At 42.8% G+C, this 24,178-nt stretch overlaps 1 protein-coding gene and 1 pseudogene across 8 annotated transcripts in view; both read right to left on the bottom strand.

Moving 5' to 3' along the window:
• PTPRT (protein tyrosine phosphatase receptor type T) overlaps positions 1-24,178 on the bottom strand; it is a gene marked incomplete at its 5' end in the record, with an annotated part of 804,541 nt that overhangs the window by 733,709 nt on the left and 46,654 nt on the right. The window lies entirely within an intron of this gene.
• On the bottom strand, positions 11,755-12,441 carry LOC308562297 (HAUS augmin-like complex subunit 2 pseudogene; annotated as a pseudogene). The gene has a single exon. The product of its transcript is annotated as an HAUS augmin-like complex subunit 2 pseudogene (transcript).

Here is a 24,178-nt window from a genome sequence, read left to right as displayed (position 1 = left end):
AGGCAGGTTAAATAGGAAACCTGTGGAGATACCTGAGGGTGCCCTGGGTGGGGTGGGGAGCAGGGGAGAGAAAGACAAACGGAGGGAGTCAGAGACCCCTGCCTTCAGAGGTGGGCCTCTTTCCTGACCCCACACCTCCTGGCATCCGGGAAAGGCATCCATTCCTGCACTGGCCTCTGTGACTCAAGCTCCACCCCATCGACTGGGCAGAGCTACCCAGATCAAGTCCAATGGGTGGGAGGGAAGAAATTCAGATACTACAAGAGAAACACGTATTTATCCAACGACGAATCCATCGAGTATTTCTGGAACCTGCCATGTCTCAGTTGTGGGGAATGGCTGTGAGAGAAGAAAGGGGAGGCTAGAAAGGGTAGGGAAGCACAAGTTATAATGTGGACGGGCGGTTCCAGGGTAAGGGGTGCAGTCTGGGTGCAGAGCAGTGAGTGCCTGTTCACGCTACTCTGACCCCTCCACGAGAGTGGGCCCACAATGGGACTTCTTCAGTTCTTTGCTAGAGATCTGGGCTCTGTGATCTGCTTTAAAGAACAGCACTGTTTAAAGAAGAAAAAATAATCTAGTGAGAAAACCTCAAAAGCAGAGAGCTGGGGAGCCCCTGTCCTCATTTGGAAAGTATGGGAACAAACTGATCTCGAGAAAGATTTGTAGAATGGATTACTCTGAGGATTAATCACCTTTTGAGGTCATGCTAATTACTCCTGGAGTGGGCAAACAGCTCTTGAAATGAGCTCCTAGTTTCCAGACTTTCATGCTTAGCAGTGAGCCACAGCATCTGTTTAAAAAATGAAAACTCGTTTGCATGCCAAGGGGGACATCAGCTCATCACCAGGCAGGACATTTAACATTTCCCTGAAAATGACATTCTCTTCTGATCTCCCTCCCACTCTGGCTGGGAAGTCTCCAATCTATATGATTGGAAACATGTCCTCATATGTAGATGAAGGTGGAAAAAAAGGGATCCAAATTATATCTATTGATTTAGCAGCACGAGACACACTGGTAACAGAGGACCAGAGCATTCTAGGAGCATATGACCAGATGACAGCTAACAACTCTTTCAAATCTTAGGGTGAGTGACTTTTATTTGATTGGCTAGAAGGCAAAATGGTGGAAACACTTGTAAGCTGCACTTCAACAAACACATACATACATACACATCCGAAAAGACAAACTCAATCTACCCAGGACCAAGTACTGCCAAGAACTGTGGATGGGAGACTGCAATGTGGAAATGGGGCTCCTTGGTGCCTGCAAACAGGGGAGCAGAAAATTTCCATATGGAATGAGAATGCACTTGCCTTAAAAATCAGAAACTGTTCATTTCTCTCTACTCCACTCTGTTCCATGCTATAACATAAGGTCACCTAAGGGTCAGAAAACTAGATGAAGAAATAATGAAATCTGAGGCTGGGCGGGAGGCGGGAGGGGGAGGGCAGCAGTGAGAAGAAAGGCAGGCAGGTGGGAAAACGGAGAATTTCTTTCTAGGTAAGATCCTAGTACGTCTGGAATGAAAGAAAAATCAATAGCAAATAGAAGGAAGAGCCACGAGTTTCGATGAATCTGTACAGCTTCAAAAAGGACTATTTCATAAGCGAATTGAAATTCAAAAGCTGGAAAGGGAGATTCAGACACAACCTTTATCAACACCACGTGGCCCAAGGAGACTTTCAAAATAAGGACGGTTGCCGCTTTCTCTGCCTTGGATGGTCAGGTTTCTGGATGCAACTCGTTCATGATACAAATGGGTCTCCTGCTTTCATTAAGCTCAGTCTCTCATCAAGAGAAGAAGAAATAATCCCAATCTAACATCTCATCCATGATAAACTTTGTGGTTTCTCTTCTGTTTCCAAATGAATTTGGCTTATTAAAAAAGTAATGAGTTATTAATTAACTCTACAGTCAGACAAAGCTGTTTAATTCTCAATTTAATTACCAGCAATCTGTTGAAGGATTCTGATGATTATTTTAAATTTGCTAACAGAAACATCTTTTCACTTTTCATAAGTTATTTATAGCAGAGCTCACAGTGGATCTACTTGGTTTTTAATTTGATAACATTTTTATTAAGTGCTCCATGCATTTCCCACCTCTGTGTGACAGGGTTTAAAACTGTCACCATTGGAAAGCCCAGAAATAGGATCCTGGGTCAGCTCCATGGCCAATCTGTCCTTGAAAGAAGCTCAAAGGATAAGCTCTATGGGGAAGGGGAACTCTATGCTACTGATGTCCTTCTCAAAGAAGAGACAAAACTCAAGGGTGGGCTTCAAGCTTCCAGTGGGAAGACTGAAGGCTTGGAGCTCTGGTAGAGTTGGACATGGCAGGGAGGAAGCCTGCCATGACACCTATAGGAACATAAATTTCATAACTGATGCAGCGTAGAGTGTTCCTGAACCTCTTGTTTGAGAAACAGCACACATTGAATCACATTTCATTTCAGTGTAGAATTGTTACTGGAACCACTACAATAAAACGTAAAAATATCAAATGAAATTTTGCAGTTATGCCCTTTATGATCTGTATTTCTATATACATTAGAAATTTACATGTACATAATAATGTAAAGGCTATACACGCCAAACTATGGATAAAACAAATACACACACACACACAAACTCCACATTAAATAAAATGTGTTTACAGAAAGGCATTTTTTTTTCTTCCCTGTAAAATATACGGGATGAGATCATCATCAGAGTGCTGCTCTCTACTTCTCTGAGATCTAATGCGAGGTAAACCTTTTTTGCAGTCAGTATTGCTGTCAAGAAATATCTTGAGAAACAGCTGAGGCAGGAAGCAATAGGTTCATTAGCTTTTCCCTAATATCCAAGGGGAAGGGAAACCATTTCATAAATCACCCCCACCTCTCCTCCTATGAAGAGGCAATATTGTTAAGAAGGTAATTGTTAAGAAGGCAGATTCTAGAGCCAAACTGCCTGGGTTTGAACCCCAGCTCTGTAGGTACTAGCTGTGTGCCTTTGGAGATTTAGAGATTTTAGTAATTTAGAGATTACTAAATCTCTCTGTGCCTCAGTTTACTCATCTAAGAAAATGGGAACAAAAAGAGTACCTACTTCATAGGATTAAATAAACTAATATTTCTAAATGCTTAGAACAACTACTGGTACTAGTACATGTTCTGTTATTTCTAAATAAAGTTAACTCTACTAGGCACTTCTGCCTATAAAATACACAGAGTTGGGTGCACTGCAAGGTCATTGCCCCACTGATAGCATGTGCGGGTTTTTTTTAAAGAAAAGCCAGAAGCTCAAATTACAGAGAACATTTGGTCACAGTGTACAATTTCTTGCAGACAGTTTTGTTCTGTGTCTTTTTTGAGAAAACATAGGTAGGGTGTTAAATTAAATGGCTTACATTTGAGCCCTCACTAGTGTTATTATTTATTAAATGTCATTATGCATTAAAATGCTAATAATTCTATAGGTTTTTAAAAAATTAAACATAGGACCTTGAAAAAAATTACATTTAAATAAGTAAGTTGAATATTAATGGAGCGGAAAGCCTGGGGGAATGTGTTCTGGAAACTAGTTATTTATTTATTTTACAAAAAAAGGACTTACAGTTATAAACAGTATTAATAATAACAGTAATCATACCCACATTTATTAAGCATTACCCACATGCCGGGCGCTATTCTGCATGTGTCACGTGCACCATCGTTGCATGCAGATGTGTGCAAAGCTTTCCTGGTGAGAGTCCTCTCCCCTCTGCGTTACCTCTCGCTCATATCTCCTCTCCCCAATACTCACCCCCTGGAGCCAGTGCCCTGAGAGGACAGTCGGACACTTCTTGGGAGGAGACACCTAATTCCAATATCCCTGCCCTAGGAGGTCAAGCAGGAGTTGAGAAGGTGCCCAGGACACAGAAGGTACAAGCAGGTGGGTGAAACCTGCTGTAGCCCGTAAGCTGGAGGCCAGAGTCTTCCCACGGGTATGTCCAGTTTGTCAAGGTCAGAGAACACAGGCACTTAAATCCAAAGCCCCATCAAGGAATGCTAAATGGGGGTTCTCCGCTCTGTCCACGGCCCCCAGTTGCAGATCCTGGTTTCCCCTGGTTACCCCATCAATGATACCATAGAGCAGAGAGTGTGGTTCTCACTCAGGGGTGACTGTCCCCAAGGGGACTCTTGGCAATGTCTGGAGACATTTTTTGCTGTCAGGACTGGGGAAGGGAAGAGTTCCTATGGCATCTAATGGGTAGGGGTCAGGGATGCGGCTGAACATCCTACAAAGACAGGATAGTCCCCACAACAAAGGACTGTCTGGCCCCAAATGTCAATTCAATTGCCAATTTAAGCCAAAGATGAGAAACCCTGCCCTCAAGTGGCTTCCAAACAGCACAGCCTCTGGGTCCAGACAGGCCAGAGGATGGCTTCATTATAGGCAGACAAATAGCCTTGGGCAAGTAACAATTTCTGAGCTTCCTTTTGTTCTCTACAAAATAGGAATCTAATAAAGTCATCTGAAAACCCCCTAACACTGCAAACTCAGCAAACTGCAGCTGTCATCCTCATGGGCTTGTCCTCGAAGAAATCACGTAATCAGCTTTCTGTCCGCACCAACTCTAGGTACTATCCGGAAAGCTTACCTCTGGGTAATGAGTTCCAGACAGTGAATCTACCTGATCCTTGCAGGGGGCCGAACTCATGACTTTGTTTTCATCAGCTCCACTAAAGAATCTACTGAACTGGACAAACAAACGTACAAAGAATAACTTTCCATTTAATAACACTCGGCAGCTGACTCAGCACTATCGAAGCTCATCAACCACACATCAGCCCTCTAGAACCACGAGTCTCGACTTCCACACAGAACCAGTGACTTCCAGATACCCCACTGGGCCAATCACTGATGATTACAAACCAGAACAAAAAGAGATGGTGGGGGATTCATTAAATGTTGTTAATATTGATACCATGAAATTAATGACATAACAGAACTACATCAAAGCCTAACAATTATTTACCGGACTTACCTGTGTGATAATAAATAATGACAATGTTCACCCACCACCTTATTTACTCAGCCAATGCCTACTTGTGCTTCTTACTCACAAGTGATCTCCTCCAGGAAGCCCTACCTGATGAACCCTTGCCACAGGTCCAGCCCCCCCTGTGTTCTGGTAATGCATTGGGCTTACTGCCATCACCACTGCTTGCCTGCTTTACCATAATTATCTCTTTCTTTTTCTACCACAAGTCTGTGGGCTCCTAATGAGAGAAAATATATTTTTGTTTGGGTCTATGTTTGCAACAGGCGGCATGGGGCTAGTACATGCCACTGTTGAACAGCCACCAATTGTGGATTCCATGTGGGTTGAAACATGGGCTATATCAGATAGCTCTTGCCACAAAAATGGTGGCACTAAATTCAGTGGCTTAAAACAAAAACATACTCTGTGTTCACATGTCTGTAGGTTGTCTGCAGGACAACTGACCATGGTGTAGCTCAGCTGGACTTAGCCTGGGCCTCCAGTGGGGTCCAGGTGTCCTCCACATGATTGTCATCCACCTTGGACCAGTGGACCAGACGCCCATGTTCATCTCATGGCAATGACAGAACACAAAAGGGGCAAACAGAAACATGTGGTGCTTCTTGGGGTTTGGGCACAGATATCCCCAACTGTATACTTGATGGGCTTAAGGAAGTCATATGGACAATGCCAACTTCACCAGGTACGTAAGGAAGCTACACCTCTCTACTGGGAGGAAATACGAAGTCCTGTGCACAGAAGGTGGGATGAAGAATTGGGGGCAACAATCCACTCTAGTTAGGACTCTTACACGGAAAAGAGGGGGCCGTTTTCACATACTTCTGCAGTCATGTGTATTCATGGGAATGTTTTACCCCAAACCCCCACCAGCAGGAGTCAGTACCTGTGTTACTCCATTGCAGTAGCTAACACTCTGCTGGTCCTGGTTATTAATTAGCCCAAGGTCACACCACGGGAGAGGAGTAATGAGGTATACAAACCAAGGCCTAACACCGAAGCTCACCACACTTCGCTGCTCCCTGACAAAACCAAGTCCAGATGGAAAATACAGTGTCTGAAGCTTTGCTCCAATCATGCTTTCCTGTCCCAAACTTCATTTCTGAAGTATTTGGAAGCAATATGACACAGTCACAAGAACTATGAATAGTAGGTGGGAAAACAGCAAAGGACCAGCCTCGTGAACTGAGCCACATTGCCAAGGTCAACCCCCATCCACACACCAAAGGAACAGAACCTCTCGGACATTCTGTGAGCCTGGTAGAAGGCATTCTTACGCAGAATCAGTTTCAGGAAAAGAGGTCATTTTAGTGTCAGGAGCAAAGAGCCTGTCCTACACTCTTACGACAAATGCTTCCAAAACATTCTCAACAAAGCTTCAAGTTGTGCAGTGCCAGGTTCTGCTCTGAAACGCAGACAACATAGACAAAAATCACCCCAATCTCACTTGAGGTCACCCTGGCTTTTTTCCTGGGAAATCTAAAGAAATGTGTGTGTAGATCAAAGTAGGAGGCCCAAATCTCCTTGTTCCTTCTGCAGCATTTACATTCAGTGGAGTTCCCTGTAGTATTTATATTCAATGGAGAGGACAGCCCTACAAGCTCAGGTCCATCCTCTATCTCAGAAAAACTTTGATTTTAGAAGTACAAAGCACTTATCTATCATGACTTCAGAAATAAATATTTTGTGGTTGGTAAGAATTCAGCAAAGTTTTTCTATAAAGGGCCAGATAATAAATATTTTTAGTTCTGCCGCTGTAGCGTGAAAGCTGCCACAGACGATACATACATGAATGAGCAGGACTGCATTCCAATAAAACTTTATTCACAAAAACTGGGAGAGAGATGACTTTGGCCCATGCATCATACTTTGTTGATTTAAAAAGATTAGAATAGCCCTGGCTGGTGTGGCTCAGTTGGTTGGAGCATCCGTCCCATGCACCGAAAGGTGGCAGGTCTGGTTCCCAGTCAGGGCACATACCTAGGTTGTGGCTTTGATCCCCAGTGGGGGCACGTACCAATCGATCTTTTTCTCTCTCTCCCCCCCTTCCTTTCTCTAAATTCAATAAAAAAATTTTAATAAAATAAAATAAAAACACGAGAATATATTTGGTTAAAATTCTAGATAATTGATCAAGATCTTCAAGAAGACAAAGAAAATGTATAAAATTTCTTCGGCAGAGTCTGATTTAAGCAAAGCCTCCTAAACACCCAGCGTACTCACTGAGTCCTTTTCATAGGTTGATAAGATGGAAAACTATATTCCCATTTTACAAACGGAGATGCTGAGGCTCACTGAGCTTTGGACCCACCCGAGATCACACAGCTAGCGCGTGGTAAAGGCAGGATTCCAGCCAAGGCCTGTGTTAACCCCGGTCCAGTGATTTCTCCAGCATCGTAAATGTTGCCATTACGCATTCTGAGCCTAAAATGGTTATAGCGAATAATCAGGAAATGCCACTTTTATTCTAAGAAAATCATCAGTGGAACTCAAATTTATGAGTAAGATGTTCATTAAAGCCCTTGTTACAGTACTGTAAAATTAGAAACAATCTAAGTGTCCAATATTAAAGGGAAGTTTGAACAAATTATGATTTAGCCATTGCAAGTAATGTTAATGAGAATATGCAATAATATTGGAAAAATGTTCACAATAACAATAAGTTAAAAAATAACCAGAAAGCAACATACTGTCTAAATCTCTATTGTTTTAGCACGTACATTATACACATAAATGCTCTGGAAAGAAACACTCTTGAGTACTTGTTTATGATCAGTTGGCTCTCCCTGGTTTGGGGATAGCAGATAATTTTATTTTACTCTTTGAACTTTTTTGGTTTGGCCAAACTTTATTCAATATATATATTTGACTTTTACAATCAGATGAATATGTTTTTTAAAAGCACTTTATCCCTAATTATTTTCTAGCCTCTCTTCTATTGTTCAGTTTTATGTCTTTTCTTATGGGTAAGTTGTACATAAATGAAAATTTTAAAAGCAACCATTCCATCCCCCGAACTCAAGGGAGACTCCTATGCACAATCCTTAACAATAAGCTGCGGCATAAACCTGGGTTTATATCCCTCATCTTTAAAAGCCTGGCGCAGCAGTCCTTTGAATGTTTGGAACTGCCCCCCAAGCATGAATCATGTACAGACGTACATGAATCCGGTCCTGTTTAAAAGCCTGCTGAGTAAAAATAAACCTTCTTGTTTCAACATTCATCCTTTCTAGAGTTATTGGTTAAAACAAAATAAAAATAAAAATTCAAAATCAACCCTTACTGCTAATATTACACATAATATCCCAGCACCATTTGCAAAGTGACTGATGTGATCTGTATGGTTTTTCACATTGCCTGAGGTAAGCAATGCATGAGTCTGAGTTTCCTCCAGGTACCTCACTGCAATGTCCAGAAATCAGGTGCCAGACCAGGCTTGAGTCCCTAGCAAGGCCACTTAGAAGATGAGTGACCAACGACGAGCCACTAAAGCTCTCTTTGGCTTAGCATCCTCAATCTTAAACTAGGAATGGTCACCACATGGTCAACACCTGCCACAGAGTCATAAAGATCTAAAAAGAAAATAACCAACATCGCGAACACATTAAATATCTCAGGGGTTCCTGCCGTAACTGCAGGGCATAACACTGGGGATGTCTGTCTCACCTGCCACTTTCAGATCTAGATTTTTAAGAACTCTCCTTGGAAACTGATTATCTACTTCTATACTGGAGGCAGACACTGTGTGAGTACATGGTGTGTGTGTGTGTGTGTGTGTGTGTGTGTGTGTGTGTGTGTGTGTGTATGTGTGTGTGTGTGTGTGTGTGTGTGTGTTGATAACCCCTGTCTTCCTTAGCTAAACAGAAATGGGATATGTGAGAACGACTGACATTCTTCTAGCCAATGCCAGTTCTATTGCCTCCCTTAATCATGCTTTTTCGGGGACTTTTGTTATTCCTGTTGTTTGGGGTTTTGGGACTTTTGTGTGGTTTTTTGTAGAATGGATTTTCAACTTTATTATTATTATTATTATTTTTAAATATATCTTTGATTTCAGAGAGAGGAAGGGAGAGGGAAAGAGAGATAGAAACACCAATGATGAGAGAGTCATTGATCAGCTGCAGCCCACAACCTGGGCATGTGCCCTGACCAGGAATCGAACCCTGATTGCCTGGATCCTAGGTCGATGCTCAACCATTGAGCCACTCCCGGCCAGGCTTTATTATTTTTTTTAATTGAATTTATTTGGGTGACATTGGTTAATAAAATTATATAGGTTTCAGGTGTACAATTCTAGTGCTTTTTGTTTTACTGTGTACATTTTGCACAGATATTGTACATAAATGTACTGATGTAAGCATACATCCAGAGAAGTGTAAAATCATGGACAGACTGCTTAAGAAATTTTCACAAATACACTTAGATAATCGCCATCCAGATCAAGAAATAAAACACTACCAACCTCCCAGAAGCACCCTTCAGGGCCCTTCCCAGTCAGCATCCCCTCGCCCACTCAAGGTAACTACTGTCTTGACTTCTAGCCCCACAGATTAGTTTCTACCTGTTTGGGAAATACTTATTAATGAGATCATACACTCTTTCATCATCTGTGTCTGGCTTCTCTTGCTCAAAGCTGACTAAGATTTGTTCACTTTGCTGCAATGAAGTAGTTCATTACTTTCACGGGATGGTATTCCTGTGCATAAATATATCGCAATTTATCCACCCTGCTACGGGCATTAGGGTTGTTTCTAGTCTTCCTTGGTTCTTATGAATAATGATGCTGAGACCATTCGTGTGCATGTCTATGAGTAAATATGTTTACCCATTTCAGTCAGGTGTAGATCGAAAAGTGAAATGGTGCCTCATGAATTATGCACATATTTAGCTTTATTGGACCTGCCAAATGTACACTCCCAGGAGCAGCATATGGGAGTTCCAGTCGCTTGACATCGTCACCAGCATTCGACAGCATGTCTATCATTTAATGAATCTGGTGCATGTGTAGTGAAATTTCATTGTAGTCTTATTTGCATTTCTGGATGACCAAGGAGATTTGTCACCTTTGCACATGCTTAGTGTCAATATCCTCTCTGGTAAAAGGCCTCTTCAAGACTCTTAACCACATTGCTTTATTTTTTAGAAGCGATTCATGCTTTACCCGTACTGAAAAGGAAGGAGTGGCAGGGGAAAGAAACAATGGTGGGCATTTAGAAAAAATAATTTACATTTATCCTTCAATTTCAGTTTTTATTCTGGTATTTAAATATGAATTTCCTGGAACTTTCTGAATTCACAATAATACTGCCACCCATCGAGAAGCTGGAACATAATGAGAGCTGTCGTGTACCAAGCACGCACTAGGTGCCGAGCACTTCATCGCCTCACACAAATCTTACCCTTATTCTCAGGACAGAGAACACTCCCTTTTACAGATGAGAAAACTGAAGCTCAGAGAGGCTGAATAACTTGCCCAACACTGCACAGCTACTGAGTGACTGAACCACAATTCAAACCCAGTCCGGGGGCTCTGAAACCTCTGCTCTTGATCACCAAGCTATTTCTCATCATTATAAGATTCCAGTATTTATCAAACTCTAGCACATCTCAGAATGCCCTGGAGGACTTATTAAAACAGACTGCTGCATCCCACCCTCAGAGCTCCTGATTTAGGAGGCCTGGGGTAGACTCTGCACTTCTCACAGGTTCCCAGGCGATGCCAGTGGGCTCACACTTTGAGAACCGCTGATCTACAGGACGGCAGTCATGCCTTTCATTTCTCAGTATCCAAGGGCCCTGGCCCAGTGCCTGGCACACGGTTACGGGGTGACTGCTGCTCCCGCCTGCTCTCCACACCCCACGCCTCTCGGGCTGCCCAGGCTGAAGTGAAGGGAGCCATGACCTGACCCTCCAGACTTGACGGAGGCCAAGGGAAGGGTGAAAAGCGCTGTTTAGAAATGCCGGCCACAATGTGAAGGAAGCGGATGACTTCACGGATCCCCCGCCTCCTTCTAATCAGCATAAACCAGCAATGCCCCCGTTCTGCAGTCAGCCCCCCACCCCCGCACCCACGATGGTGCTGGAAGCTGGAGACAGTCCTCACGGGTGGCATTCAGGCAAATGTGCCCGTGCCCCTGATGAGTGCATGCTGTGGACAACTGTCTCTTGTCCCCTCAAACTTAATCTTCCCTCTCTCATTGGGTAACAGCACTCCCGTTTTTGCCGAGCACTATTTGCCCAGATTAAAGACTATTTTTCAGCCTCCTTTGCACTGTGACATACCCCATGATGAAACTCTGAGCCACGAGATACAAGCTGAGGTAGACCTTCCAGGGAGTCTTTTTATTTTTTTTTTTAATCTTCATTAGTGTTATCTAAAGTGGAGTGAAAATATAGGGTGCCCCAAAAAAACGTATACACACGTTGAATAATTATAAAGGCAGTGTTTATTAAAATACATTTCATTTTCAAAATTGAGCTATCAGCTGTTAAAGCGTGTGCACATTTTTTGGGGGACACCCTATATGTGAAAAACAAAGAAAAATTTAGTTTGGTCTTAATGAACTTGGAATCTTAGTATTTCAATATAGAGAGGGCTCTTTCAATATTGCCAGCCCCAAAGCCTATAAATACCCACGTTACCATTGACTAGAAATGGACTTCACGTGACTACGCATAATTAAGCAAAAATGATTCATTTTTTAATGATTTATAATTGAATCAGTTGAATTATTTGGCATTAATAGTTTGGACATGAATTTTAGAAGTACTGTAAAAGGGAAAGGAGGCGTTATAACATCATGTTTAGTAAGATAAGTTTCTTCAGCTAATATTTTAGCTTTTGTTGTTCTTGCCACGTGAGTATATTCTCTGCCAGTTCTGTCTCTGTCACAAAATATCCACCTTGGCTAAACCCTTGCTCATTTTCTTCAGATTTGCATCTAAATGAAGAATATTTCTAATTGTTTCAAGATAGGTTTCTAATCTCTCAATGAAAGTCACTGCCAACTCCAGCAAATGTACCAGGTATCTGTGATAAGCAGCTTCAACGGGCAGGTTTCCTGGCACATGGGTTTCAGCAGCCTTTGCCTGAGGGACCTCTTCTCTTTCAGCACCGCTTCCAAATGATTGTTCATGCTTTACAGAGTAGGACACTTTTGAGCCAAAAAGGAAAATGAACAGTATCTGCAGTATCGTTTTCTAGTCTTAGAAGTTCAATTTCAAGGTTTTTCTGCTTGATTTCAGCTTGAATATTTGTGATCTGTTGTAGCCTGGAGAAGTTCACAAAGCAAGTTGCTGATTTCTTAGAAACATTTAACATCTCCTGGGTGACTATCAAAAAGCTAAAAAATGGCCCAGCAGTGCCCCAGTATTGTTTGACCCAGACACAGAGTCCCAAGGGTTTACAACAGCCATGGCTGAGACCCACCTCCCAGAGAATCTTAAAAGAGAAGAGATATGCTCTTCTCTATCTCCATCCAGCTACTCCACATGCAATGGCTGGAACTCAAGCAGCCACCTTGGACCATGAGGTCTGGGGCCACAAACCACGTGAATGATAGAGGAGTAAACTGGAAGGATCCTAGGACCCTTTCAATTTTTTAGTACCACTAGATTAGCTGGATTGCCTCCTCTATGACAGTTTTACAAGAGGTGGAAATCAACTTTCATGTTGGTTAAACCACAGTTACTTAGAGGCTTCTTTTTTATGCAGCTGAACTTAGTCCTACTAGTACATAGATGCTAACAGGCACTATGAGCCAGCTGAAAGACCACTTGACCCGGTTTGGACTCCCTCTCTCATAGTATATCCTAAGTGAGTCACTTTAGTTCTCTGTACCTCAGTTTTTCAATCTGTAAAATAGGGGGGGAAATGTACATTGTAATTGCTTCAAAAGACTTTTGCGAGGCATAAATATTACCTAGTCCAAAGATGCTTTATGAAATATAAAGTCCCACAATATATAAAGTACTTTGATTTCCTACAAATTAGAGAACTTTTAAAGAGGAAATGCAATAGAAGAAACCAGGTGTGAAAAGTCTCTTCTAAGTAAGTAACTGAATCCCATCGACAGTCCTGCTGTGCATCTCTGCCAAGTCACTCCTCCCAATCCCATCCAGGTCATTCTTTATTTTCCAAATGAGAATTTAATTTTGCTCTAACACCATTATTACATCTAAATAAAATATTTATTGGACTGAATATCAATTTGCTTTTAGAAATAAAGATTTGAACTTTATGAGCTGGGGGTCCAAGATGGCAGCTGAGTAGGTAAATGTTACACTCACACCCTCCCAGGACCAAACTGGAATTGCAACTAAAATATAGAGCAATCAGCCTGAATAACCAACTGAAGACCAGCTGAAGAGACATCTTATAACCAAGGATTTACAGAAGAAGCCACATCGAGACTGGTAAGAAGGGTGGAGATGCGAAAAGGGCTGGCCCCACTCCCACGAGTGATGGCTGAGATTCCTGAGGGATCTCAGCTGTGGGGGGTTCCCCCTGAGAAGCATCGGGTCTCAACCCCAGGCTGGGCTCCCCAGCCAGAGCACCAGAGCCAGAAGAGGCACCCACACAACATCTGGCTGTGAAAATTAGTGGGGATTCTGTCTACCAGGGAGAGACCCGAGTCTGCTAGACACAGGCACTGTCTTAGAGGACCAATACACAAAATGTCATTCACAGCCACTCACCCTGGGCTCTGGGGGAGGGAGGGGGGAACAGACTAGTCATGTGAGGAGAGGCTGGGGTTTGTGGTTCTGGGGAGATATTAGAGAGATAGACCCAGGATCCCTGTGCTGATCACACTCCCATGCTGCAGACACTATCTTTCTTGGGTGGAGGACTATCCTCCTTAAGGTATGAGCTGGGGGGGAGGGAAGCAACAGCCCCACCTTTCTGGACTCCATGTCACCCCGCCCTGCAGAAGAGTCAGCTGCCTGGGCCGGGGTGTAGAGGTCTGGGCAGACTCAGGGGGTGTCAGTGACTGAGTGGTGTGACTTGGGGTGAGCCATTCCCCTCACCTTTCATGAGCCTGACCGGCACCTACCCCTCACAGATCTGCAAGCCCCACACCTGGGGCTCACTGTGGCCCCATGCTCCCAATTCCTGGCTGGCTCACCCTGCCCAAGTCTGGGCAGAATCCAGGACAGAACCGGATGTGTGGCTCTGGGGTGGGGGCCACCCCCCCACCTTCCCCCAAGCCTGAGGGGAGGTCCATTATCCATATCCTCCCAACTCCTGGTGGCTCCACCCTGCTCATATTAGCCAATGATACATCTGATAAGGGTTGATATCCAAAGTTTATGAGGAACTTATGAAACTCAACACCAAGAAAAACAATTCAATTAAACAATGGGCAAAGGACCTGAACAGACACTTCTCTAAAGAGGACATACAGATGGCCAGTGGACATAATGAAAAGATGCTCAATGCCACTGATCATCAGAGAAATGCAATTAAAACCACAATGAGTATCACTTCACACCTGCCAGAATGTCTGTCATCGATAAATCAACAAACAACAAGTGTTAGCGAAGACGTGGAGAAACAGGAACCCTTGTGCACTGTTGGTGGGAATGCAGACTGGTGCAGCCACTGTGGAAAGCATATGGAGTTAACTCAAAAAATTAAAAACGGAACTGTCATATGACCCAGTGATTCCACTTCTGAGAATATATCCGAAGAAATCAGAAACACTAATTCGAAAGAAGATACGCACCCCTATGTTCACTGCAGCATTATTTACAAGAGCCAAGATTTGGAAGCAGCCCAAGTGCCCATCAGTAGCTGAGTGGATAAAAAAGTTGTGGTTCATCTACACAATGGAATATTACTCAGTCATAACAAAGAAGGAACTCTTAACTTTTGCAACAGCATGGATGGACCTAGAGAGTATTATGCTAAGTGAAATAAGCCAGACAGTGAAAGACAAGTAGCATATGATTTCACTTATATGTGGAATCTAGTGAACAAAATAAACTAGCAAACAAAATAGAGACTCTTAGATACAGAGAACAAACCGACAGCTGTCAGAGGGGATGGAGGTTGAGGGAGCTGGGTGAAAAAGTGGAAGGGTTTAAGAAAAAAAAACCCAAAACTCATAAACACAGACAACAAACAGCATGGTGATTACCAGAGGGAAAGGGGCTGGGCAAGGTAGAAAAGGGTGAAGGGGAGATAAATGGTGATGGAAGGACACTTGACTTGGGGTGGTGAACACACAATACAATATAGACGATGTATTGCAGAACTGTACACCTGAAACCCATATAATTTTATTAAGCAATGAAATTTATGAGCTAACACAGAGTAATTCAATAATTGTAAATTTCACAACCAGGCTTTGTAATCAATTACTGTTTAGTAATGATATAAATGCACCTTCTTCTCAGGAGACCCTGGACAACTATAAATTAGATTCTGCACACACAACAATCTGGCAACATCTCCACACAGGCTTTGCCTCTCCCGAGGAGTAACCAAGGCCAGGGATTAATCCCAGGCTGGCTTCCCTGGCCACGCATTTGGGCCCCAGTGCACTCATCAGTCAGGCTGTGCTGAGACTGGACTTAATGAGCACTCACACAAAGCATCATTCAGAAGATAAATCACCTGGAAGGAAAACCTCACGGACCAACTCCAAGAAACGCTGACAACGTGTGGGTAACAGAGACAAAAATTCATGCATTCGCCTATTCAACCAACAGTTACCGAGGGCCTACTATGTGCAGGGCCCCATTCGATACCAGTGTAAGAAACAAAGACACCTGCCCTCCCAGAGGATGATAATGAGAAGCAATGAACAATAAATAACCACCAACGTAAATATGCAAACTAGCTGGGCTCAACACCAATCGGCTTCTAGAAATAAAAATCTGAAAGTCATGAGCAACACAGTGTATTAGCAGGTCCCAAATATTAGAAAGAGCAACATATTTATAAGCTAAGTATTACCCTAATTTTACATGGAAGGGAATTATAAATAAAGGCTGAAAGAGAAGTACCTTGCTCAAAATCAGAAATTAACTTCGATTTGGGATTTTAATTCAGATCTACCCGAGGCCAAATTCTGCCCTCTTTCTACCTCCCACACTGAATGGGTGGATGAACGGCCAAACTTACACCTGCAACTCTGACCTCATGTATCGCTGACTATAGAAGAGAAATCCTTGTTAGTAAGTTTCCCCTCCCACCGTATGTAACAGACTCTCTAACTCAGAAAATAAGGCTAAGATTAGAGAATCCTCAGTAGCCAGAATGGACCAGTGCTACGTAGCTATCCACCATGCCTCACTCTGCACTGGGCCTGAGCAAAATTTCCATTTTAATTTCTATGTGATAAATGTTGGCATTATTTTCCCTCTGAAAGAGCCTTAAAGCAATTGTGTGAATCACTGTTCATTTGAAACCCATTCTTTGTCTTCGGAGGGCTGGCCAACTACACGGGAATGTGTGATAAATGGGGCTTCTGTTGGGACTCAGCTAGGTAAAAGGGGTGCTGAAACCTTTGAGGGGACCTCTGTCGCAGACCCACAGATTCTGGTAATTGATTAGAGACCTTTTAAGTGAGCTCAGAGATTACATTTCAAATTCTTTTATATTAATTATTAAAAGCAAATTATGTTGCTGAAAGGAAAGCCACAGAAAGATGGTAATTTAATGAAATAGATTAGGGAGGCATTCTGGATAAGGTAATTGATTTTTAAAATGAAAGGCATTTGGGAGGAGATCTGTAGAAATGGATTTAAACAACTGAAAACTGTGTACTTAGTCACTATTTATGTGTTCTTTGAAGGTGAAAAGAAAGTAGCTGATGATTGGGTAGAATCTGGAAAAGAATGAAGAACAGGGTATTTTATAAGACGGGCTTGCACACTGGTAGAGCCAGGCCTGACCACACCGTCCCTGCACTGCTCCCTACAATCTTCCATGGAAGAGTTCACCCGAGAAAGGGGGAGTTCCCCCGGACGCTCTCGTTTTCTTACGCTGCCCCTTTTCAGCAGATGCCAATGCTTCCCTGCAATATGGAGAGATGTTGCAAAAGTCAGAGCACCGATTTCAGAATCAGTACATTATTTAAACAATGAACAGTAAACTTCTGTTCCGAGAATGACACCAGCCCCCCGCCCCAGTCATCCCCAACCTCCCACTCTCAGGAGGAGATGGAGACACCTCGTAATAGTAACAGCAGCAGCAGGAAGAGTGGGGATGCCATGCACGGCCGTGGTGCTTACAAGCAGTAAACGAACATCCGTGGACCCTTCGGTGGATCCTTACGGGGGTGACATTCAGCCTCGGTTGGCCACGTTTTGGCACTAAGCCAAGGTTAAGCTGGTTCCTCCCACCCCTGTGGAGATCCCTACAGCTCAAACTGGTGAGGGGGCTCTGCTAAAAGGTTTAGTGGCCACTGGGGTATGGATGTGGTTTTCCATCGGAGAGATCGTGGGCAAGCGTGGCCTCCCTGGCTGTGATGTTTGGAGAACAATCTTTAACAGCCGTTTCCTTTTGGCTTATTATTTGAATGTTCTTGGAGAACATTGTGCAAATAATGTTTTATTGAGTTGTACACTTGAAGCCTGTATGGTTTTGTGAACCAATGCCATCCCAATAAATTCAATTTAAAAAAAATTAAAGAGCCCTGGTCGGTTTGGCTCAGTGGTTAGAGCATCGGCTCGCGGACTGAAGGGTGCCGGGTTCGATTCCGGCCAGGGGCACGTACCTCAGTTGCAGGGTCCATCCCCAGCTCTTGTCGGTATACAAGCGGGAAGCAACCAATCGATATGTCTCTCTCACATCGATGTTTCTCTCTCTCTCCCCACTTCCACTCTCTCTAAAAAATCAATTTAAAAAAACATATCCTCCGGTAGGGATTTAAAAAAAAAGATATGTCAAAATCAATGTTTTCTATATCAAACACTGCATAGAAGGTCACAATTTCTCTTGATATTCAGTTGGACTGTCTTTTGCTTTAATAATGTTAATGCAGCTCTAAATGCATGTCTTTGCTCAGCCTGAAATGGAAAGCATATATGTTAATATACCAACCTGGTACATATATTTATGAGGATAGCACTTTAATTTGAAGATTGAAAATATGATATTTTATTTCAGGAAAGTCAGGGGGAAAGCCTTGAGAAAACGAGAACTTGCTACCATGGGAGAAATAGTAATACCATGTACCAAAGTTAAATCATGTCAGTAGTTAAAGAATAAAACTTGGTCAGTTTCTCTTTGCTAAAATCAGAGAAAGACCTTTTTGACAACGCCTGTGTCTGCAAATGTTGGGGTACTCGGTGGTATTCTAAGGTGCGTGTCTTCGTGGCATCTCTAACACCAGGACAGTGAATGAGAGCCATGACCTACATTTTTAATCTAATTTTGATATGTATATTATTATTAGTCTATCTGGCATTATAATTTTTAGAACCTATCTTTGCAAAAATAAAATACCCTATGAATATTTAAACAGGGTTATAACTTAGTGTCATCCATGGATCTAAAAAGTATATTATGTCCTGAAATGAATAGAAGTGACTGGTTATCAGTCAAAAAAAAACCCACAAAATCCGTGGAATGTAGCCTCTGAGCCAGGTCCCAAAGTCCTTACTGAAAGGAGGGCTGCCCTGCAGAGCCACCCAACCAGCAACATCTGCACCGGATTCAGCATGAACAAGAAATAGACCCCAGATTATGGTTTTCATTCCTCCTCACTGCAACAGAAAATGAAACATGGCAAGGGTGAGATGTCTGAGGGGCAGAATTATGCATGGTTGTGAGCTACTTCTCTCCCTCCTTTGGGTTCCTCCTTAACACTAGGTAAGAAAAAAAAAAAATGCAATCACCAAAAAAAGAAAAGGCTAATCAGGAAACAGCCAGGACACCTCTCCACCCTAATGCACCTCTTGGCACTAGTAAAAGACCAAAAAAAAAAAAAAAGCCTGGAGGGCACATCACTCCCAGCCTGCCCCTTGGCCAGCCCCTTGGCCCAGCAGCGCCCAGAAGGGCTGATGCAGTGAAAGCCAGGCAGTTGCTCTAAGGCTCTTCCTTGGTGTAATGTAGCAAAGGGAAACTTCCTGTGGCAAACGGAGGCCCGGAAGGGGTTAAAGCATCCAAGGTGGGGGTGCCGTAGGCATGTCCTCCAGGTTGGCATGCCAAAGAGAATGTCCCCATGGGCGGGTGTAGTGTCTGAGCTTGAAGAGCCTGGGCCGTGCCGTTCCACATGGTGGGTGAGTGGGTTCTCTGCATGCCAGACTCAGGCTAACCTCCACTCCTCGCTTGGTTTTGATGAGTCTCGCTCTGCTTGATTAATTTACCCAAGTTCCTTCCCACAGGTGCAAATCTGAGTATTTGAAGATATTGCTAGATCTTTCCTGCTGATAAGTGCCATGGGACAGGGGTCAGAACAATACTGTCCTTTCAGGCGCCGAGGGTGGGAAGGCAATGTCAGCCAGGCCTATGCGGAGATGGAGAGGTCTACCCTACCAACGGGAAGGAAAGCACGTCGGAACCTGGTAATCCCATCGGAGGTGGGTGAAGGCAGCCAGGGGACCTCCACTGCACCAGGAGGACATGTTCAACTGGATACTTTCGTGGCAGCCATACAGGGCAAACAGATTCAAAAGGGGTCAGAGAGCTTTTAATAAGATGAAGAAATGACCAACTGTTGACTGATCTGCACCCAGTCTTGTACTGGACCTATTGCTGTATCTATCCCATCTCAGACGATGACATGCAGAGCTCTGAAAGCTTTAAGCTCCTACAACAAATCAGGCACTTTGGTGCTCTTGACAATCCTGAGGTTACCAACACACTCTTCTAGCCTATCCCAGCACAAACACTACTGGGGTCCCAAAATAGCCAGGTGGAAAGGTCAAAAGGCAGAACAGCACCTCCACTGAACATGGCACCAACGGAGAAAGGTCGAGCTGTAAGAAGAGGCTTCTCTAATTAGCAAAGAGTTGGAGAGGGGATGTAGGTCTTCACTGGGCTCCCCATTTCTGCCACTGCACCTGAACGAGTGGATCTGGGCTCTAAGACCACAGGAGTGCCAAGCCCTTGGCTTCACTAACCTCCAGCATATTTGAAGGAAAAACAAAAATCAGGCTGTAGGTTACCAGCCATAAGCCTGCTCTGTCTGCAATTCAGACCTGGCTGGGCTAAGAGTTTCAAAATTAGGGGGTGGTCTGTATCTTTACCCCACAGGTCCATGCTGTAAGCCTAGGACAGGTGCCCCTGTGCATTCTTAAACTATGCACATCATAATATGTCAGGATAAGCTCCCCTTCAGCACAGTTTTAAACATATATTTTAAAAATATACTTATATATAAATGTGTTTATATATACATATACATAATACTACATGTGTGTGTATATATAGTATTATGTTTTCTGACCATCGGCCCTATAGAGTTGTAAGCTCCACAAGAGTCTCCATGGAGACACTGCTCGTTTGCTTGTTTTATTAACTCCCACTTAGCCCTGAGCCTAGGCAGGTCATTCATAAGTCAGTTCAGTAAATGTCTTAGCCTTTGGTTTTAGACCATGCTTACTGATGGCGTCCCCGGCCTTTCACCATAGGCTCTCGCCCTCCCTGTAACTCTTCAGGGTGTTTCCTGCAAAGGAGTCAGGGGTCTGAAGTGTCTCCCCCCCACACACCATGCGCTTGGCCACAAGGGGCTGCATCTTCTTCTAATTTGCAGAACCAAATAGCTACTGAGCCCCACCCCACATGCCCTTTCTAACCCCATAATCTTTCTACTCTGCTGGGAAAAAGGGGCTGATATTTTGCCAACTTCCCCCCTTCTCTTGACCAACAGGGAGCTACCTTTAGCTGCTTAGCTTCTCCTCTGCTGCCACCTCCCCTTCCCCACTCCAAAGAGTCCTTTTTTAGAGATTTTGTGAAACAGGATCAAGAGAACACAGAAAAAGAGATAGAAATAGAGAGGCAGGAGACAAAAGGAAAGAATTTAGGCCAAAAACTAAGCTGATCTGTGTTACAAAGACTTTGCAAGTAGGGCAAGGGCAGGAGAAGAAAAAGTTGAGAAATATTTGGATTCCCATTAATAAATGGTCTTTAACAGATGTGAGCAAATAACTAAATGTCCTTTTAATGATCTCTCTACTCCTAGAACACGATGCCATTCAGAGGCTGAGCCACATGGGTTTACAGGTTCCTAAGGTTTTATTTCACTGATCCAGAGAGAGTGTGAGTCCCAGGAAACTAGACAGATATTGGGGGAAAGTGGAAAACACTGGAATATATTATATTCTCCCTTACCCCAACCCCCACCCCTGGACTAAAGAATGTGACATAGGAGCAGGAATTTTTTTAAGCCGGACATCAGTGCAAAAGGCATTCTTAAAAGCCTAACCTGACACACAACGTGAAGAATGCAGTTGTCCCTGTTGCTCAATAAACATGACTTCTGAACAGATCGCATCCTGTTCACGAGAGTAAAGAGAACACACAGAACTTAATTTTCACATACTGCAAAACAAATAAAAAAGAACAGCATCATGGGACTTTGGAGGTACATACCTCTGAAAACAATCTACTACAGGATCCAGAAGAAAATTCCAGAAATCTGTTCATCATGCTTTCTACAGGTTGTTTGGCAACACCGCCTCTATCCCTGCTTCCAATGCCTTCCGCTTGTTCCCTGGAAGCCCTGTTTTTTCCCCAATATGTTGTGGACGTTGGTACAATGACTTTTATATTCCTTTCACTTTCTAGAACTTTCAAATTGTTCTGTGATGATTACGCATTGTTTCTATAATAATTTTTAAAACTAATTTGACAGGAAATAAAACCATTTCTCTTAGCCAAATTTAAATTTTCGTTTAAAATGATTCATTTTCTATTTAAAATAAAAATATCCTCTGTCTTTGTCAAAGAATTAGGCCTCAAAGAAACATTGAAGCCTAGATGGATTCAGGAGTGATTTATTTAGTCAAGCTTTTATTTGTTATAGCTAGCATAATACTAATAACAGATTTTTGGCAAAGACTGGAAGAAAAGGACTTGAAATCAATCTAATTTATGAACATAAGTAAAAATCCTAATTAAGCACTTAGCTAATAGAAACTCAGAAAAGCATTTTTTAAAAATAACACACCCTGTCTTAATAGAGTTCATCCCAAGAACAGAGTCTATTAAAAATAATCACCATGTTAATACATTAAAAAGCAAACATTTTAACTCGGTAGACACCAAGAAAGCATTTAATCAAATTCCTCACTTATGCCTGAGTTAACAAAAAAGTAAAAGAACCTTGATAAATTAAAACAGAACCCTTGCTTCTCAATAAAAAATGCACACACACCACCACCGCCGCCACCACAAACTATTCAGCACAATACTTAAGAGCGAACCCCTGGAAGCGTTCCCACGAGAGAAAGGGAACCGCACGGATGCCCGTTATCACCATTGTTACTTAACCTGGTCCCGTAAGTGCTCGTCAAGGCAAAAGGAACAAAACAAGTCGTAGATATTGGAAAACAGACAGCAAAATCATCTTTGTTTGTGGCTGACTGTATACTTGAAAAATCCAAAAGCATCAACTGAAAAGCGAACAGAGGAAAGGAGAGATATCTGCAAGAGAACTAAATTTAAAAACAAACATTTAAAAAATCAATAGCTTTTTACACCAAAAATAACTATATTAAAAAAGTGGGAAAAGATACCTCTCCAAAAGAATAAAAATAAAGAAAATCAATATTTAGAAATGAATTTTACAAAAACATACAAAACCTTGGAGTGCTGTACTAGAGGCCAAAAAGGAGCTACTGAACCCACTGACCGCTGTTCTCAGGCGCTTCGTAACATTCAATTCTGCGGGACTGTAGAGGTAATTCCAGTCCAAAATCCCAGTTCACGAACCTTGACGACAAGATACCAAAATTCACCCGGAAGAATGAATTCAGCAAGAATAGTCGGGGGGGGGGGGGGAATCTGAAAATGTAATTACTTCAATGACTCGGGGTGACTCGGCCTGCCTGACGGTAAGACATATTACAGTGATTTTGGGCAGAAAGAGACATAGAAATATAACGGGACAGAGCATTCAGACAAAAATGCAAGTTTATATGGGAAATTACTACAAGATTTTTTAAAAAGGCACTTCAAATCAGTAAGGGGGGGAGGGCGGACTCAATAAATGATGTTAGGGCAGCTAGCTAGTTATTCGGAAAACTTGAATCAAAAAAATATATATATTAAAGGCTGGAGGAAGAGGTATTCTATCATCTTGGGTTGGATAATACAGTTTATAACAATGAACCAAGTCCAGAAACTGTGAAAAAAAACAAATGACTATTTGGATTCCATAAAAAACAAACTGTGAGGAAAGAGATGGCATAAATACAGTTTAAATACAACTATTTACCCCGGGGAGGGACATCGGCTGGGAAGGGCGTAAGGGGGGCCTCCGGGAATGCTCCGTAGCTCAGCCTGGGTGGTAGCTACATGAGGCGTGCACATGTAAATTCATGGAGCTGGACAGTCAAGATTTGTGCATGTTATCAGGTGTAAGTTATGCCTCAATAAAAAAAGAAATAATAAAGGAAATAAATCAAGCATTTATCCTGTCTCTCCTGTAAAGACTGTATTTCAGGGTAAGCACAGACTTAATGAGAAAGAATCCTTCTTCATACAAAAGTTACAGTTAATAAATGCAAAAAGGAACAAAAGAATTAGAAAGTCACCATTTTACAATACCTAATGAAATCGTTCATCTAGAAAGTGCCCATCAGTGGCAGTTAAAGCCAGTGCAGGAGTGGTTCTCAAACTCTAGCCTGCATCAGAATCGCTCGGCGTGGCGGTTAATTTTACGTATCAACTTGATTGGCCACAGAGGGCTCTGGTGTTTGGTCGAACATTATTCTAGGTGTTTCTGTGAGGCAGTTTTTGGATAAGGCTAACATTATGCATCAGGATACTGAGTAAAGCAGATTGCTTCCATAATGTGGATGGGCCTCACCCAATCAGTTGAGGACCTGCATAGAACAAAAGGTTGCCGGGAAAATTCACAATGAATAAATCAGGTTGACAACACCTGAACTTACTGATCAATCTGAACTTCAGCTTATAGGAAATGGGGCAAGAGAGGGACAAGATACAGAACACCATAAACATGCAGTCAGCCAG

Source organism: Miniopterus schreibersii, assembly GCF_964146895.1.
Source record: "Miniopterus schreibersii genome assembly, chromosome: 10".
Classification (NCBI taxonomy): domain Eukaryota; kingdom Metazoa; phylum Chordata; class Mammalia; order Chiroptera; family Miniopteridae; genus Miniopterus; species Miniopterus schreibersii.
The sequence above is the reverse complement of the archived record's forward strand: the minus strand, read 5'-3'. Positions and strand labels throughout refer to the sequence as shown.